Below are 18,747 nucleotides of genomic sequence, written 5' to 3'. Positions count from 1 at the left end.
ATTTATGGCATTCCTGAAAAAAAAATCCACATTTAATGAAAACCTTCAATTTGTCAAAACTAAATCAAATAATTGGGACCACCACATTGCAGGCAGCTTTCAAATAAAAAAAAAGAATTCTCAAAATCGGTTTTCTCAGTGAAAAATTATGATGTAACAACGCGAAAAAGAGAATAAGTCCAATTTCGAAGTCGATTAAAATGTAAATTTAATCATGATGTGTTATTTATTACATTTATGCAGTTTAAATGTTTCACAAACAGGAATTAGGTCAATAAATATATTATGTACTTAACTTGATATTTTTTCTCATCAAAACTTTATATGTAATGTAAAATATTTTGCCCTCAAGTCCTTTTATTGGTAAAATAAGTAGTATCTTTCTTCCTATGGATGAAACTGGTCTTTTATATTTTCCTATTTCTACTGGGAATCAATTGTGGCGTTTCTGAAAAAAAAAAAAACATTTATAAAATATTTGATTATCCTCATTTTTTATCACTGGCAATAATTTTAAACGTTTTAATACACTTTTTTTTTAAATTTATTGAGAGTTTTGCATCCATACTTTTGTTATCTAAACTTAATCAAGATATTATGTTTTTTAATGCTCCTTTTTAGACAAACAGGGAATTATGCCAAACAAATATAATATACTTAACTTGTGATTTAATGTTGTCATATTAAACCTATTCTTTTGTGTTGTTTGTCCGTCTTCTGCGATCTGGAAAATATGAAATATATGAAATATTATATAAGTTGTATCATAAATTTAGAAAGATAATAAGAAGATTATAAAAGATAATATAAACCTATGACAAATATCCGCAAAAAGGAACACTGTTTTCAATTTTTTTGACTGGCAGCGAGGTGTTTCACATCATACTGAGCAAATTATATCTGAAACTTTCTGTATTAATGCAAAACTACCACCTCCTCCTTTATCCAGGCTTGGGACTGGCTGCGATGAGGTAGAATAAAATAATATGGTAAAATTTATTCTATTCACCCTCAAACACAGGCGGAGTTACCTAACTACCGTCTAAGTACTCGATATACACTAATTACTACTATTATACTTAACTATAAAAGAAATAAAAATTGTAAAGTGTGTATATGATTGACACGTGTTTAAGTAAAGCGTTATGCGTGTAATAAAATAAAATTAAATAAATATAACCATGATTCTATCAAAAATACATACACGTAAATAAAATGTATGAATAAAATATCTACATTCTACATCAATAATTTACACGATCTAAATTAATTTACTCTAGTTTACTCTAGTCTATATACCTATAAACTAAACTTAATTGATTTTATGTACACAAAAATATAGTTTGTGTTGTGCATGTAAGTTTATGTTAAAAAACAAAATTGATTGATCTACATAGAAAATTGAAGCATAGCGAGACAAAATATTTAAATATTACTGTAAAATGCGCTCAGCGAATGTAAAAGTACGATATTAGAAGTAATGATGTAGCGCGTTGTACTGTAAATATACGTCGGACGTGATGCAATTTATAAAAATGAAATGATAGCCCTTCGAATATAGAATAACGATGGATCATGAAAGACGATAGCGGGCGCTTTTAGTCCAACGGAAGGAATGGATCCGCGGACGGTACCGGGCCGGTGTCGGGCGGAGCTGCGCGCGAGCGGCCTCGCTCGGCGGCGAGACGTGGCCGGGCCGGCGGCGCGCCGTGGCGGGCGCAGGAGCGGCTCTGTCGCAGAGGTGAGTGCGGTGCCCTAAGTCGCTTTGCATTGGCGCTGCGTCGCGCCTGCAGTGATGGCGGTGGCTAGATGTAGACAGTGTCGAAACAATAGAATATTACGATTGATAATGCGGGGCGTTTCTCTCAAGTTATATGTATTAATATTTATATTACATCTCATATTATAATATGTCATAATTGTGCTAACCTAACCAAAATATTTGCGTATTTGAAAAAAAAAATGGACAGATCACGGATACACAAAATAAAAACAATTTTATGTTCCTATAAATAATTGTTATTTATTTTAAGTATCAAATTTGATAAATGTTTTTATTTTTTTATTTTTATTAAGAATTTCCAACAAAGAAAACATAATTTATAAACTCTTAATAGTTAATACTAAAATAGCTTATCGTATAATAACAATATATGTTTCTTTACTTATAGGAAATTACAACAATCGTATATTTAAACGGATAGCAATATCATGTTAGTTTAATGAAAAAATGAAATACAATTTCTGATGCAGGAAATACAAACAAACAAATAATAATTTACCAAAGTAGATCCAAAACAAATTTGCAATAATATCGTTTTTACTAATATTACTAATTACTAATTAAAAAACTAATGCTGACTACTATTATTTGTAAATAGTATGGTGCTTATCGACATGTTTCATTGAAATGTTTATTAAGAATACGCTTGAATACCGCAAGTGAATTGTGAAATATATCAATTTCACGCGACTTTGCTGCAACAACGTTGTACTCATGGGTAAGTCTAACTATTGGGGAATGCTTCCTTAAGTTTGTTCGAAATGGAGGAGTTCTGAGTATAGCGCAGGGATATCGAGGGATCCTGGCGGGGACATTAATACATATTCTGCCCAATAATTCAGAAGAATCAATACAATTATTAATTATTTTATATAAGAAAAATATATCTAACATTGTACGTCGAGATTTTAAGCTCAACATCTTGAAGTTATTGAGTCTGTCCAGATAACTTGTGCAGGTTTTACCAATTCCAGTTCTGAATGCTAGACAACGGACCAGTAATTTTTGTAAACGCTCGATCCGAATTATATGCGTTTGATAAGATGGGTTCCAGACTGTACAACAATACTCCAGACGACTACGAACGAAGTTGTTGTAAAGTACAAGCGCTGTTTTAGGATCCTTGAATTCTTTGGAGCACCGTAGGATGAAGCCAAGCGATCGATATGATGCAGCCAATATGTTGTAGTAGTGAGATGTAAAACGTAATTGTTGAGTGAATGTTATCACTATCATGTAAACAAAATTTAAATGGACATGTTTATTAATATTATTTTATTAATATACCGTGAAATATTCACAAAACGAAAGATGTCGTTTACTTTAAAAGTCAAAGCAGTATCATGAAAGGTCGGGAACCTTCAGATGCTGGGAAATGTTACCCAGGCATTTTTTTTTCTCTTTTTTCATATAAATCGCATTTTACTTTTCCAAAAAGCTGGTACATCTCAGTAAAATGAGCATTCTTTCGATTTCTTTTGCTGCAAAGATTTCGTAGTGGGATTATGTTGTAGGCAATAAAAAGACAAAAAAAGCAAAACAGAATACCTATTGTTCATTGACTATTAAATAAAAATAATCATACTTTTACATTTAAGTTGTGCTTTAAATTCAGTGATTTAACTTTATTTACCATGGTTATTTCCGGGATACCAAATTAGGCTTATTTTTCCGAAATTAACCGAATAGAAATAATATTTATTAACTATCAAATTATGTGGTAATATAAAATGTGCTAACCCTAAGCTTCTTTTGATGCTGAGCAATGTTGTAAAATATAGATCGCTACATTATTAGGTAATTTTGCCCATCATTGTAACTTTTGTTTAAAACAACCTTCAGTGGTAGTTATAATATTTCAAACGTTATTTAATGACATATTATGAGTAAAAGAAACCTGTGTTTTCGCCATCATGCACAAACTATCAACTTGAATTTTCACCATTTTTTTTTCCCGCGAAATGACACATGATATTCAATGAGTTACAACAAGTCGCTGATTTAAATTAGCGACACACACAATAGGCAGTGTTGACAGACAAATTAACCAACTATTTTACACCAAATACTTTGAATGTTGCCAAAGTATGAAGGTATTTTTGCAATTTAAAAAGTGACTTATGAATTGATCTTCGGGCAAAGATATCCTTGGTAAAAAAATCACAATAAGACACTATGCATTTTCGAAGTAATTATGATATTGATTAATTGTTTTTGATAATGTAGTTTTTTTTTGCGTTGGAAAATATTCAAGAATATGGTTATCATACTAACAAAAGATGTTTTCAACTCTTAGAGTATTTCATACATTTTACATTGTCTTAATAAAATATTGTAAATAACAAAAACTTATAGGTGATACGTAAACATAAATGTTCTACTTATGTATCTAATAAAAACTAAAATTATATTTTATAGATATATTATATGCATGTGAAAAAAGCAATTGATTGTACTTAGTTAGTATAACAATTCTTCAGTTCTCGATAGGTTTGGAGTTTGTACGATAACCGTACTTACTACATAGTCACTTTAATTATTTTAAGCAAGCAAGCAATGAAATGTTTCAATTTACAAAATAAATAACCAGTCGACCAGCTGTATTCCAACATTAGGTACATTAAGATAAAATGTATTTTACATAATGATAGTATGTACTTTATATACAATGAGTTCTTAATATTACAGGTTAACGTTGACTTTTTTTTAAATTACACATAGTATAAACTATAACGTATTAAGAAGAATTTAGAGAAGATATAAAGAAGAGAAAGAAGAATAGGCACAGTGGTGTAATTAAATAACACGAAACGAAAAGGGCGAGTTACATAAGAAGGTATAGCGAAAAAATAGAAGAGTTGCCTGATACTTTAATTCAATAAAGTTTCTCTCGAAGAAGAGAAGGCAGAGTAAAAGTAAGGAAGAAAGTTTTTATTTTTGCAATACGAATTACAATATTATAACTTTAATTTATTTTAAAATAACTGTTGACAACGTAACGTGTATGTAAATATTTTTTTTTTTCATAAGTACATAATAATCGACAACCAACATTTGTTTTAAACTTTAGTTCCATTTAAAACGAGATGAAAGAATAAATTTATACGAATACATTTTTTTATACTAAATTATAAAATAAATCTTGATCTTGCTTGATTGAGGTGATTCAAAATACTGGAATTACTAAATAAACGCTATTCACATATATATCAAACTATTCCACCATACTTCAATACTGAATACAGTCAAGTATTTTTATGTAGGTAAATTAAAATTCATTAACTCCACTTGCTTGCAGGATCCGTGCGATCAACCCCACCGGGTGAGACCCTTTTGGGAAGCCCAGCGAGTGCGATCAGCAACCGGATAGAATTCATGTTCTTGTTTGGATGTCGTTTCAGAAAATATTATCATACAAATCAATCATAAAAGCATAGCCTTCAGTGTTGTATTTGATGTCGTTAATATTAGGATTTTAGTTTCATGTTCGTTCGGTTATAATTTGCACTTCAGTTTAGTTCCAAAACTTTGTGACCTCACATACGACGGCAACTGGATCATAATGCCATTTTTTTTAATTACATATATTATATTTACCGTGAACTTTCACTGTGATAGTCAATTTTCTTTGGCTTTTATCAAGGATTTTGTCCACTTACGACGTTTCCTTTGGTGAACAGAAAATTTCTTTTGTCAGCTTCGAGACATTTTTGGAGTGAGAAAAAGTCATCATGTCACTCATGTTTGTTTGGCTATTGCGTCTGACCAATGTTTTCATTGCTTTCTATAATAGTAAAATGGCTATGACTGTTTATTATAATAGTAAAATGGCTATTTTAATTAGATAACGTATGTAATTCCAGTATTTGTTTCTTGTTTCGTTGATGCGGCAAATATATTCTTGATGTTCTATCATTATTATTTTTTCGTTTTTTTTTTGTTATTTTTTTTTTTGTTCTTTTTAGTGTTTTTTTTGTATATTTCTTTTTTTCTGATATTTTTTTTTTTGTTTTTGTTCTTTTTTGTGTGTTTTTTTTGTATATTTCTTTTTTCTGATATTTTTTTGGTAGCTATTAAACAATTTGCCGTTTTAAATAGAATAATTAAAAATACATTTTAATTTATGAAAATTAAAGGCATACGAAATAATCTAAGAAGTAAAAATTCCACCCTTTATATTATTTACGTTAGTAACAAACGCTTGAATTTATTCGATGTGATGAATAACCATATTCTTGTTACAATATTTTTTACATAAAATACTCGTAAATGCATATGCATGCTTTGCGCAGGTGTGATTATTATAATATATAATCTGTAATCAAAGTTTCAATTTATGAGGATTTGGGTATAATTTACAATTTAAGTACTGAAAATGTTGTATATTATAATACCCAATCATAAGCTTTGCTTTGAATAGAAAAGAGGAGACAAGATGTACCTCTTATGTTTTATGGTGCTGAGTTTATATTTCGATACTTATAATAAAATAATGTTGATGATTGTTCCTTTATCTCCTCAAGAAGCATAGGGCTTCAGTATATAGTTCATTCAGTAGATAAATAATAAATTAATACTAATAAAATATTCATAGATAAATTAATATAGTGGTTGGGTACTGAAAATGTGATGATTGGCGTACAGGGGGTCATCAGCTTTGCTTTGAACAACACTTCAAGCAAAGAGAGACAAGATGTGCAACCAATGCTTTATGGTATCGAGTGTATTTTGATAAATAATAAATTAATACTAAAAAAATATTCATAGGTAAATTAATATAGTGGTTGGGTACTGAAAATGTGATGATTGGCGTACAATGGGTCATCAGCTTTGCTTTGAAGAACACTTCAAGCAAAGAGAGACGAAATGTGCTACCAATGCTTTATGGCATCGAGTTTGTATTTTGATAAATAATAATACGAATAAAATATTCATAGATAAATTAATAAAGTGATTGGGTACTGAAAATGTGATGATTGGCGTACAATGGGTCATCAGCTTTGCTTTGAAGAACACTTCAAGCAAAGAGAGACAAGATGTGCTACCAATGCTTTATGGTATCGAGTGTATTTTGATAAATAATAAATTAATACTAAAAAAATATTCATAGGTAAATTAATACAGTGGTTGGGTACTGAAAATGTGATGATTGGCGTACAATGGGTCATCAGCTTTGCTTTGAAGAACACTTCAAGCAAAGAGAGACGAGATGTGCTACCAATGCTTTATGGCATCGAGTTTTATTTTGATAAATAATAATAGTAATAAAATATTCATAGATAAATTAATAAAGTGGTTGGGTACTGAAAATGTGATGATTGGCGTACAATGGGTCATCAGCTTTGCTTTGAAGAACACTTCAAGCAAAGAGAGACAAGATGTGCTACCAATGCTTAATGGTATCGAGTTTGTATTTTGATAAATAATAAATTAATACTATAAAAAAATATTCATAGGTAAATTAATATAGTGGTTGGGTACTGAAAATGTGATGATTGGCGTACAATGGGTCATCAGCTTTGCTTTGAAGAACACTTCAAGCAAAGAGAGACGAGATGTGATACCAATGCTTTATGGTATCGAGTTTGTATTTTGATAAATAATAAATTAATACTAAAAAAATATTCATAGGTAAATTAATATAGTGGTTGGGTACTGAAAATGTGATGATTGGCGTACAATGGGTCATCAGCTTTGCTTTGAAGAACACTTCAAGCAAAGAGAGACGAGATGTGCTACCAATGCTTTATGGCATCGAGTTTTATTTTGATAAATAATAATACTAATAAAATCTTCATAGATAAATTAATAAAGTGATTGGGTACTGAAAATGTGATGATTGGCGTACAATGGGTCATCAGCTTTGCTTTGAAGAACACTTCAAGCAAAGAGAGACGAGATGTGCTACCAATGCTTTATGGCATCGAGTTTGTATTTTGATAAATAATAATACGAATAAAATATTCATAGATAAATTAATAAAGTGATTGGGTACTGAAAATGTGATGATTGGCGTACAATGGGTCATCAGCTTTGCTTTGAAGAACACTTCATGCAAATTTTTAAATTGTTAAAATACCTTCATACTTTGGCAACATTCAAACTTCAAAGTATTTGGTGTAAAATAGTTGGTTAATTTGTCTGTCAACACTGCCTATTGTGTGTGTCGCTAATTTAAATCAGCAACTTGTTGTAACTCATTGAATATCATGTGTCATTTCGCGGGAAAAAAAAAATGGTGAAAATTCAAGTTGATAGTTTGTGCATGATGGCGAAAACACAGGTTTCTTTTACTCATAATATGTCATTAAATAACGTTTGAAATATTATAACTACCACTGAAGGTTGTTTTAAACAAAAGTTACAATGATGGGCAAAATTACCTAATAATGTAGCGATCTATATTTTACAACATTGCTCAGCATCAAAAGAAGCTTAGGGTTAGCACATTTTATATTACCATATAATTTGATAGTTAATAAATATTATTTCTATTCGGTTAATTTCGGAAAAATAAGCCTAATTTGGTATCTCGGAAATAACCATAAATAAAGTTAAATCACTGAATTTAAAGCACAACTTAAATGTAAAAGTATGATTATTTTTATTTAATAGTCAATGAACAATATTCTGTTTTGCTTTTTTTGTCTTTTTATTGCCTACAACATAATCCCACTACGAAATCTTTGCAGCAAAAGAAATCGAAAGAATGCTCATTTTACTGAGATGTACCAGCTTTTTGGAAAAGTAAAATGCGATTTATATGAAAAAGAAAAAAAAAATGCCTGGGTAACATTTCCCAGAATCTGAAGGTTCCCGACCTTTCATGATACTGCTTTGATTTTTAAAGTAAACGACATCTTTCGTTTTGTGAATATTTCTCGGTATATTAATAAAATAATATTAATAATCATATGCATTTAAATTTTGTTTACATGATAGTGATAACATTCACTCAATATTTATCAAATTTGATACTTAGAATAAATAACAATTATTTATAGGAACATAAAATTGTTTTTATTTTGTGTATCCGTGATCTGTCCATTTTTTTTCAAATACGCAAATATTTTGGTTAGGTTAGCACAATTATGACATATTATATGAGATGTAATATAAATATTAATACATACAACTTGAGAGAAACGCCCCGCATTATCAATCGTAATATTCTATTGTTTCGACACTGTCTACATCTAGTCACCGCCATCACTGCAGGCGCGACGCAGCGCCAATGCAAAGCGACTTAGGGCACCGCACTCACCTCTGCGACAGAGTCGCTCCTGCGCCTCCCACGGCCGGCCGCCAGCTCCGGAACTCACGACCTACCGCCTTGCAGAGGACTCTCGACACGCATTTCCACCTGTCACCGAGCCGATAAGGTCCATTCAAATCCATTTAAATTCCTATGAACCAAGCAGCTGCTATGACTTTACATATCCATTATAACATTATTATATATAAGAAAAGTTCAGTCAATTTTATAAATTACTGTCACCGCCACTGACATATAAATACTCGACAATGCGCATACAACCTTAAAACCAATAACAAACTTATACATTCGCTCTCGCATTTTACTTTAATACAAATAATTTGTTACACAGTGTTTCAACTTTAACGTAGAATCAATTCGTTTTTTAATGTTAGCGTCGTGATGATAAGAGTTCATAAAAAATACGCACAATGTAAACGTTGGCAACATGATTTGATTTTAATAATTGATTTCTGATATAGAACGGAGGTGAACAATTTCATTCCAGGAAGCCGAGTGTGTAATGCTTGCAAGTGTAACTCGTCAATCTACCAAGCAAAGTGAATAGTGTAATGCATGGTGGGAAATCCCTAAAGTAACTGTGGAATGACGACGTTATTTACGTAAGGTTTACCGTTAATTAATTTTTCCCTATGTACAAGAAGCATTAAATCGTTCCTATCCCGTACGCGACCTAATGCCACGTACAACTGTCCGTGACTAAATACGTCCGATCTTAAATCTATGCCGACCCTATTAATAGTTTGACCTTGACTCTTATGAATGGTCATTGCATAACACACCTGAAGGGGAAATTGCAATCGACACATTTCTATTGGACTATTATGATCAATGGGGGCTTTAAACATGATTCGCGGTATAAAAAACAATTCGGCTATTCCCGGTTTGCGAACTGTTATTAATCGAGGTGAAGTCGCTTCGATTATAACTTTTGTACCATTAACTAAATGATCTGAAAAACTAAGGTTACGAATTATTATACAAATACATCCTACTTTTAAAGTGAGATCGTGTTCTGGTATACCTTTAGGGTGCATACTATTCAACACGTCAACGCCTAAATACAATTCGTCAGTGTCATCCGTAGCCGTTTTATCTACTGAATAGAAATGTAAAAGGTCGCCTGGCAAACGGTCTAATACAGTCCTATTTATTTCTCTAATATTGGAGTTGTGTGTCGAAAGAATGGCCCTACCTATACAAACTTCTGGCTCGTTTTCTAAAAGGAAATCCGAAAATACAAAATTAATTAACTCATTTAAATCAGTAGTAAATGATAAAAGTGAAAGGTCTATTAAATTTTGACAAGATCTACCGACCTTTACCGAATGTAAAGGCAAATTATTTGAACCTATTTGAAGTAAAAAATCGGAAAAAACACTATCTTCACTACACCTTTGAGGTGTAGTTAGTGAAAACGTCTTTAAACTCTGCCATAAGGGCGATGATTTAACTGAAGCATTAAATATATCAGAATGACACTTGGCGTTCGTAACTACGGGCGGAATCTGACGAAAATCTCCGGCAAAAATGATAACCTTTCCCCCGAAACTTTTATTAGACTTTGTCAAGTCTTGCAAAGACCTATCTAACAAATGAATGAGGTACTTGTGTACCATCGGCGCTTCGTCGTAAATGATTAAATCGGAGTGTAGTATGAGTTCAGCTCTCTGGGTTCCGTTTGTTACATACCAATAGCCTAAATCGTCAATAGCGCTTAACGGATACTTAAACATACTGTGCGCAGTCATACCGCCGTCATAGTTCTGCGCGGCAATACCTGAACTCGCTGTGCATAAAACTACACCGTTGAGTACGCCCCTCACGTACGCTGCTATCGTATTTAATAGCAACGTTTTACCAGTGCCTGCCGGACCGTCTATATAAATAGCACTTTCGTTACTATTGCGAAAACCGTGATCAGTGAGCAAATTTTGCACATATTCGAACACTTGCCGCTGGTCATGAGACAGCTTGGGCGTCCAAACATCCACAAATTCGCGTAACCCGTCTGCATCGTGTAGAGCCTTCTCACGACCTAGTTCGGTGGTGTCATCGTGCGCGTCAGGCAAACCTTGCTCTAACAAACACGAACCATGTTTTCGCAATAGACGGTCAATTTGAACCAAGGCCTGGGTGTACGCTCTATCCGGATCGTTATTTACGCGGTTAAGTATATCTTCAGCTAGCTCATTTTTAAATTTTTCCCACAGTGTCGCTACTGCTACCCCGTTAACAGCCAATAATACGAAAAAGTTACGCAGGCGTGGTCCGGTCAAAAAACATGAAGCTTCCTGCATAGCTATCTCGTATTCGGCTTCATCGTTGGCGATACCAACGGCTTTAGCGGCCTCCTGGAATGTGTTACAATTTGGACCACCCAAGTTATAAAGATCCCTGTAACTACGGCAGGGGTGTAAAGCTAACAGTAATCTTAAATAAAATTGTTCACCTCTGTTGGGCGCGACCCAAAATAAACGCGTCACTATTTCTCCCCTCTGTCTTTTCGTCAAAAATTTGCCGTTGGTCATATTATAAATGGTTGTATTTTTTGTTGAGGGGCGGCTGGAATGAACGATATACCTCTCGTAAAAATCTAAATATGTTAAACTATCGAATTCTTCACCGAGGGGACGATTAAAATACGTGACGAGATCCGAATCCGAATTCTGAACTGCACGCGCTTCATTTCCCGCCTTAAAAAAAATTGATTGATGATTTTCTAAATGCACGTCTAACATCTTTACAGTAGGCTCACGTCCCGTGACGTCAAACTCAAAAACTCTCCAAGCAGCCTCACCAGAACCGATGTATCGTTTTGTGACGTACTGTTCTATTTCGTTATTTTTTAGTTCATCTGGAACAATGGCGACTCGAGCCTCGTCTGGACCTTTGGTCATATATTTAAAGAGATATTTAATGACTGTTCGAGTGGACACTGATTCTAAATTTAAATGGCAATCATATCTAAGAAGAAGTGCAGCGTTGTATGGTACTATCCACAAATCACTAATTTCTACATCCCTCCCTCTGTATTTAATAGTGGCTGTATTCTTACTGTTACGCTTTAAGTTAATAAACCCTTTATCATTACAATATGTGACTTCTGTCTCTGGTTTTGGGAAATAGCTTGTACATTTTTTTTTTTCACTATCCCAACATTTTAAATCTGTCCTATGCGGCGGACCGCATGGACCATGTACCATGTAATCTAAAACAGCTTTTCTTAATTTTCCATCAACTTCTGAAGCGTCAGGAATATCTGCTCTAATAAATTTATCCACATCAGTACCGTGAACGGGGCCACCACCCTCGACTGCAAAACAGATATGAGCGTGTGGTAATCCCCGTTTTTGGAACTCTATTACATATAAAATATAAACAATTTTACCAAACCAAACCCCTGTGCGTAGATCCCTCAAAAGTTGTTGCAATTTAATGTTAAAAACTCTAGCACAAATTGATGGCGTATTATGATGACCTGTTGTTGAATTTTGTATTTCAGGCCATTTGGGATTGCAAGTTAAAGTTAAAAGAAAAGATGGCAATCCTAATCTGTTAACTACTGCCATAGCATCCATATACTTTTGCTTCATATATCTAGGCCCCCCCGTGTAACTACTTGGCAAATAGACTCTACCAGGCACAACCCCACCCTCTCCTCGAATAGTCTCATCTACACTTATCTGCTGTAAAACTGACTCTACTTCTCTTAATGGAGCGGAACGGAGAGCATTATCCGTGTTACCTTTTTGGATGTTATACAGGTAACGAAGTCTTTCTTCTAAAATCCTACATTGCATATCAACTAACCACTCTTCAGACAAACGATTAAAATCGTTGAAACGGGGTTCGCTCAGAAGGAGACATCTTACATATTTGTTCTGGGTTAGTTTTGCTCCATTATTGTCCGTTTTGTTAGGAAACCATCCAGGGTTACCGTGCGGATACAATAATGGATATTGAAAAGTTTCATATAGGGGGTGCATTATATCTACTGTGTGAGGCTTTTTGTCTCCAATTTTCCAGATTGCAATGGCGCGAGGAATGTAACGTTCCTGCTCATTGCTTATAATGGCAGCAATCTCGTTGCCTAAAGGCATATCACCGAGAATGTTGCCATGTGTGCGTCGTGTGGTGTGCTCAAAAATGAGGTGTGCGTGGTCGGATGGTTCTTGGCTCAGCCGCTTGAAGCACTCTATATAAGGGTTGTGATTATGCAAGAAATTTGTAATCGATCGAATGACAGTTAAATCTAAATTTAAATTTGTAGCGAGGCTCTCTCGCTCACTGTTATCATAGATGTAAAGTCCAGCCGGGTTAGTAGTTTCTGAGTACGCAAGATCGAAAACTCTGTGATAAACCCTCCCTTGAATTTTTAAAAATGATACCCCCGTTGTCGGATGTTGAAATCCGTGTGAAACGCCTAAAGCACTAAAAGCAAATAAATTATTATAAGCCCTAGGCTTATGCAAAAAAGAAGGAAAGCTATAAAATGGTTCATTTAAAGGCGGGAAATTTTGAACGTTATAAGCGCCAGCCCCACAGCACCACTTGATACGATTCTTTTCCTCAAAGAACAATCTAGCATTACAGTGCCTACACAAAAACGCTTCCCTATCTAATAATGAAATGTTTTTAAAACTAAACAATTTGACGACAGTTAAGCCGTCGCCACTCTTTGTACCTATTAAATTGTTTGAATTCCGTAATTCAACTTCTAGATTTCGATTAATTTTATTGTACTTATCTACCGCTTGCCTATTAACTTCTGGATTACTTTGACTAAACTTCTGACTGGCCTGCCTATGAACCTCGGGATTGCTCTCGTTATATTTTTGAACTGCTCGTTTATTGATTTCGGGATGAGTCTGACTATACTTCTGAACTGCCTGCCTATGAACTTCGGGATGTTTTTCATTATATTTTGTGACCGCTTTTAAATGAGAATCTGCATCTATAGATCGCCTACCTGGTCGTCCCCTCTTACGTCCTACTTCTACTGAATTGACTGATGAACTATCCGAATCTACGTTTATATTGTTTTGTTTGTGTGCTTTAGATTTATTATATTTAGCCGGTCTACCGCGTTTTTTACCTACAATCCTAACGTCGGGTAATTTTGTTAGGCAGACAACGGGTGTCAGTGTTGTTAATTTTGGGTCGCGAATATTTTGAATTAAAACTTTTGGTTTTAGGGAATTTAATTTAGGGTCATATTTTGGGGGTATACCTTTATTAACTAAAACTATCGGTTTTAAATTAGACAATTTAGGATCGTCTACAATAACTAATTGGTCGTCTACATTAACTAATTGGTTGTCTACACTAACTAATTCATTAATAATATTTGTACTATGAAAATGATTTAAAATAATTTTATGAATTTGATATTGACTACCAAACGCCGGATTCCAAAACAAAAATTTTGCAAGAGTATCTATATTGTCGCACTGAAAGAGACGTGCGGCTCCTACCGAATGCGGGTTATGGACGTATTTATTATTCGCGTCTACGTTATGGCTATTAAAGATAAAATATTTATTATTTGACCTCCAAAAAGATATTGTATTATTGGCGCCGGTGAAGAGGTAGCTATGTGTGGAGTCGTTGTGTGCAGTGTGAAATATTTTATTTTTTAGGATTAATTTTAATTGTAAAGTGTAAGTGGCTATGTCGCTGTCACATGTGGGAAACAGCCCGTTGTCGATCCAACTATCGTTGTCTGCCATCGATTTAATTTTAGCCAAATAGGTCCCTACACGTATATCAGAAGGCAATTCTTCAGGATATAAATGAGGATGATGATGCGCAACCCCAAGTGGTCTTACTTGAATATATAACATATCACCAAATTCTAAAATAGTGTCTATATTTTCCTGAGAAAATACGGCTCTATTTAGAATAGAAGAATAAATAGCCGCGCATGTTGCCATCGCGACACATTGTGCGTTGTTACCCTTAAACCGGGGATCGGCTTGATGCGTTGACCCTTTAATAATAATTTGACCGATTAAAATAATTATAAAAACAGAATAACATTTTATCAGGTCAGTAGAAACATATTTATAATGCCGCACAATTTATAATTTGTTAAGCAAATTGAAATGTTCCAAACAAAAAATAATGCATTGTACCTATGATTATAAAATACAAATCCGTATTCAATATGTTAAAGAAAATATCCCTAATGAAATTACCATTCCATTTCTAAAATTTCGTAACACAAAAATATCAAGTTGATTAGATATTGGTTGAGATCCAAGATGTAAAAGGAGTCGAAACTACTCTAAAAAAAATACTAACTCGCTACGAAATATGAATAAAATGTGGCGTCATTGTAGGTACCTACCTTACCCCGCAATCTATAAAAAAAATATTCGCTACGATCTATGTACGTTTCAGTATAACATTATTATATTATGTACTCGTATAATCCATACTTAATATTATAAATGCGAAAGTAATTCTGTCTGTCTGTCTGTTACTCAATCACGCCTGAACTATTGAACCAATTTGCATGAAATTTGGTATAGTGATATTTTGATACCCGAGAAAGGACATAGGATAGGTTCTATCCCGGAAATCCTACGGGAACGGGTTTTTCTCTGAAAACGCGGGCGAAGCCGTGGGCGGAAAGCTAGTCATACATATCTTGAATTATTTGAAATGTTAATTTTAATCCTATCAAAACTATGCATGTACTTACGTAATATTATGATGTATTGGTAATTATAAAATCATAATATATAGTATATACATATAATTTATAATATGATACAACAAAGTCGTTCTTCCGTCTCCAATCACTAAAACAAAGTCGCTTTCCCTGTCCCTATGTCCCTTTGTACGCTTAAATCTTTGAAACTACACAACGGATTTTGATGCGTTTTTTTTTAATAGATAGAGTGATTCAAGAGGAAGGTTTATATGTATTATAACATCCATTAAATAGTGGAGAAGAAGTACTGTTATTTTTGAGGTTTCTAATGTAATGTAAAAAATTACATTTTTTCCGCTTACATTGCAAACGTAGGCTGAACCATACGAGTTTTATCAAAATAATGTACTAAGTATTATACACATTTAAAAGTTTTACAGAAAAGTCAGCGATGGTATGTCTATCTCTTATCGATAACCCACAATAACTTTTTTTTGTCATTTACTTTTTACGACAAATAATGGCTAATTTTCGATGCGATTTGAACCAATACAGCATTAATTCTTAGCCAATTAAATACCTTGAATACATTGTTCATTTAATATAGATCTATATGACCCTTTACATCGTATGATTTAAGTGAATATTTTCGAAGATATTACAGATTTAAAAATTGCGGGACGTAGGGTTTGCGGCGGTACCGGCCGGCCGCCCGGCTATCTATTTTATACACGTGCGAAGCCGGAGCGGGCCGCTATGTTTCTATAAACAACGTTCACCGTTTTTCTGTAGTGTATTTAGTATCAGCATTGCAATTTGCACCCGTGCGAAGCCGGGGCGGGTCGCTAGTATTATTATAAAACCTGGTTTATAAGTCTCGCTTTAACGTTTAAACTTTAAAGTACATACCTACAATAATTTCTACAATAGTGTAAAGTAATTTAACTTCGCGACATAATGTGAATAATGCATTGAAATTTAACCGAAAATATAATAATTTATCTATACAGATAAGCTTTACAAAATATTTTATTGAAAAGAAAATAGGTAGGTATGTATGCGTACCTATAACATACGTCAATACAAAACATAGATATAATATGTGTTTGAATGATCAGAGACAATTTCATGATTTACAATCATTAATATTTTTACTATTTAAGGATATTTACAAATTTGAATGAATTCATAATAAATATAACTATCACACAAAATGGCGACCGACACCCGTGCCGCACGGCGCGACCGCTCGTCGCGCGCGTTGCCGGTTTGCGATTCCCGCGCATTTCGATTTACAACAAATTTGGAAAAAATAATATTACATTTACGGACTTATTACCTACTATATTTATACATTAAATCTTCTATTCTATTTTATGTTAAAGAAAATGACTTTATTCTGTAATCGATTAGGTACGTAGCTATTAGCTACCATACCTACCTAATAATTTTTTAACATATTAGGTAGGTAGGTATATTATGTCCAATTATTTATTTCAGATGTTGAACATTAGATACCAATTTTAGAAAAAATCTTGGAATAATAATTATGAGAAGTATCTTCTTATTTAGAACATTTCAATTTGCACAAAAAAAAGATAATAACTGATTGATTGCCTAACAGAGCCCTATAAAAATATGTACAAGTATTAATTATTCAACCTAATATGAATAAAGCTTACCGGTAGCGATGCACGCCATTGCTGCTGCGTTGCCGCCGTTGTTGTTGCTAGATGCTTGAAACATGTTGTGAGGCACGAGGTCACGTAGAATCACGAAGTTAACGAAAATATACTGAAAACAATATGTGAATATATTAAAAACAAAGCATTAAACAAAAGAAATCACTTGTTTTCATTAAAACAAACCGTTGAAAAAAAAACAAAAGAATAAATCGTCATGAATTGAAATGAAGTCACCGGTACTTTTTGTAATTACCTAAAGAAATATATTTAATTGTAAGTTAGTAAAAATATATAAAGAAAACAATAAAATTCAAATCATTATTCCCTCAAGTACATTATGAGACCAATAATTAATAATAAATGTAAATCGACTTACCCTGCGAACAGATGAATTGTTAATGGAAGAGAAATGGCGGCTGGCGCGGGCGCGGGGCGTTTTATTTCCCACCGGAAGTAAAAATAATTGCAAACATTACGAAAAAAGTGGGAATAGACAATATATAGAACAGACAATTTCACAGTTTTGTAATTTTTTCATAATTAAAATATATTTTAATTAATAAGAGATATTTAAAATACGTAATCTATTCTAAAAAATATATTAATATGTATAACAATAAAATAATTTAGAAACATTGATATCCAACTGTTAGTAAAGGGTCTAATTTATGTTTTTTTTTTATTTTCATATTCAATTATTTTTCGAAAATATGCTATATTGAATATAAATTAAATACAAATATATTTTTTAATAATAATAACAAGTAACTAATGTTTAATTTATTTTTATTATTACACAATAATTATAGAAGACTGTGTCTATGAATATTATCGTTTTCAAATATAAAAGTCAAATTATGCTTTTTATCAACATAACCAAGAAATCAATATTTTCATAATAATTAAACACAACTAAAATATTTATGAAATTATTCTAAAGTAAAAAAAACGTATCGTCTTATATAAATTGCAAATTAATAAATTTTATTCAAGTTTAATCTGATTTGAGAAAAATATATCCAATGCTGCCAACATTATACATTTTTTGGTCATAATAGCAATGTTTTAATTTAAATGCACTTGGAAAAAAGTTATACGTGCTCGTAATTTTTTATTTCATTAAATCTGTTTTATTTTTATGTCATTATATTTCTTTTAAAGATTTAATGAATTAAAGTCTTTCAATTGTTATTGCACTTTTTTACTATTGATACTAATGTCAAATTTTAAATGATCATTGACAATTGTAACGTCAAATGAATAATTTTATGTCAACAAACAACTTTCCGAAAACAAATAAGAAAACGGCTTCTTGTGTATAATGTAAAATATTATGTGTTAT

General features: G+C 32.7%; 1 long non-coding RNA gene across 1 annotated transcript; it reads right to left on the bottom strand.

The window, feature by feature from the left end:
* Positions 1-4: 4 nt before the first annotated feature.
* Positions 5-18,009, bottom strand: LOC149482889 (uncharacterized). Its single transcript, XR_016316642.1, has 3 exons — positions 17,782-18,009; positions 17,403-17,514; positions 5-724 (listed from the first exon to the last, which is right to left on the bottom strand). It is a non-coding gene; the product is annotated as an uncharacterized LOC149482889 (long non-coding RNA).
* Positions 18,010-18,747: the final 738 nt, after the last annotated feature.

This window comes from Colias philodice, chromosome 14 (genome assembly GCF_061535455.1).
Source record: "Colias philodice isolate Cphi_HAF_F1 chromosome 14, ilColPhil1 Martin Lab GWU primary, whole genome shotgun sequence".
NCBI classification, from domain to species: Eukaryota; Metazoa; Arthropoda; class Insecta; order Lepidoptera; family Pieridae; genus Colias; species Colias philodice.
Note: the sequence above shows the minus strand (reverse complement) of the source record. Positions and strands in the feature narration are given on the sequence as shown.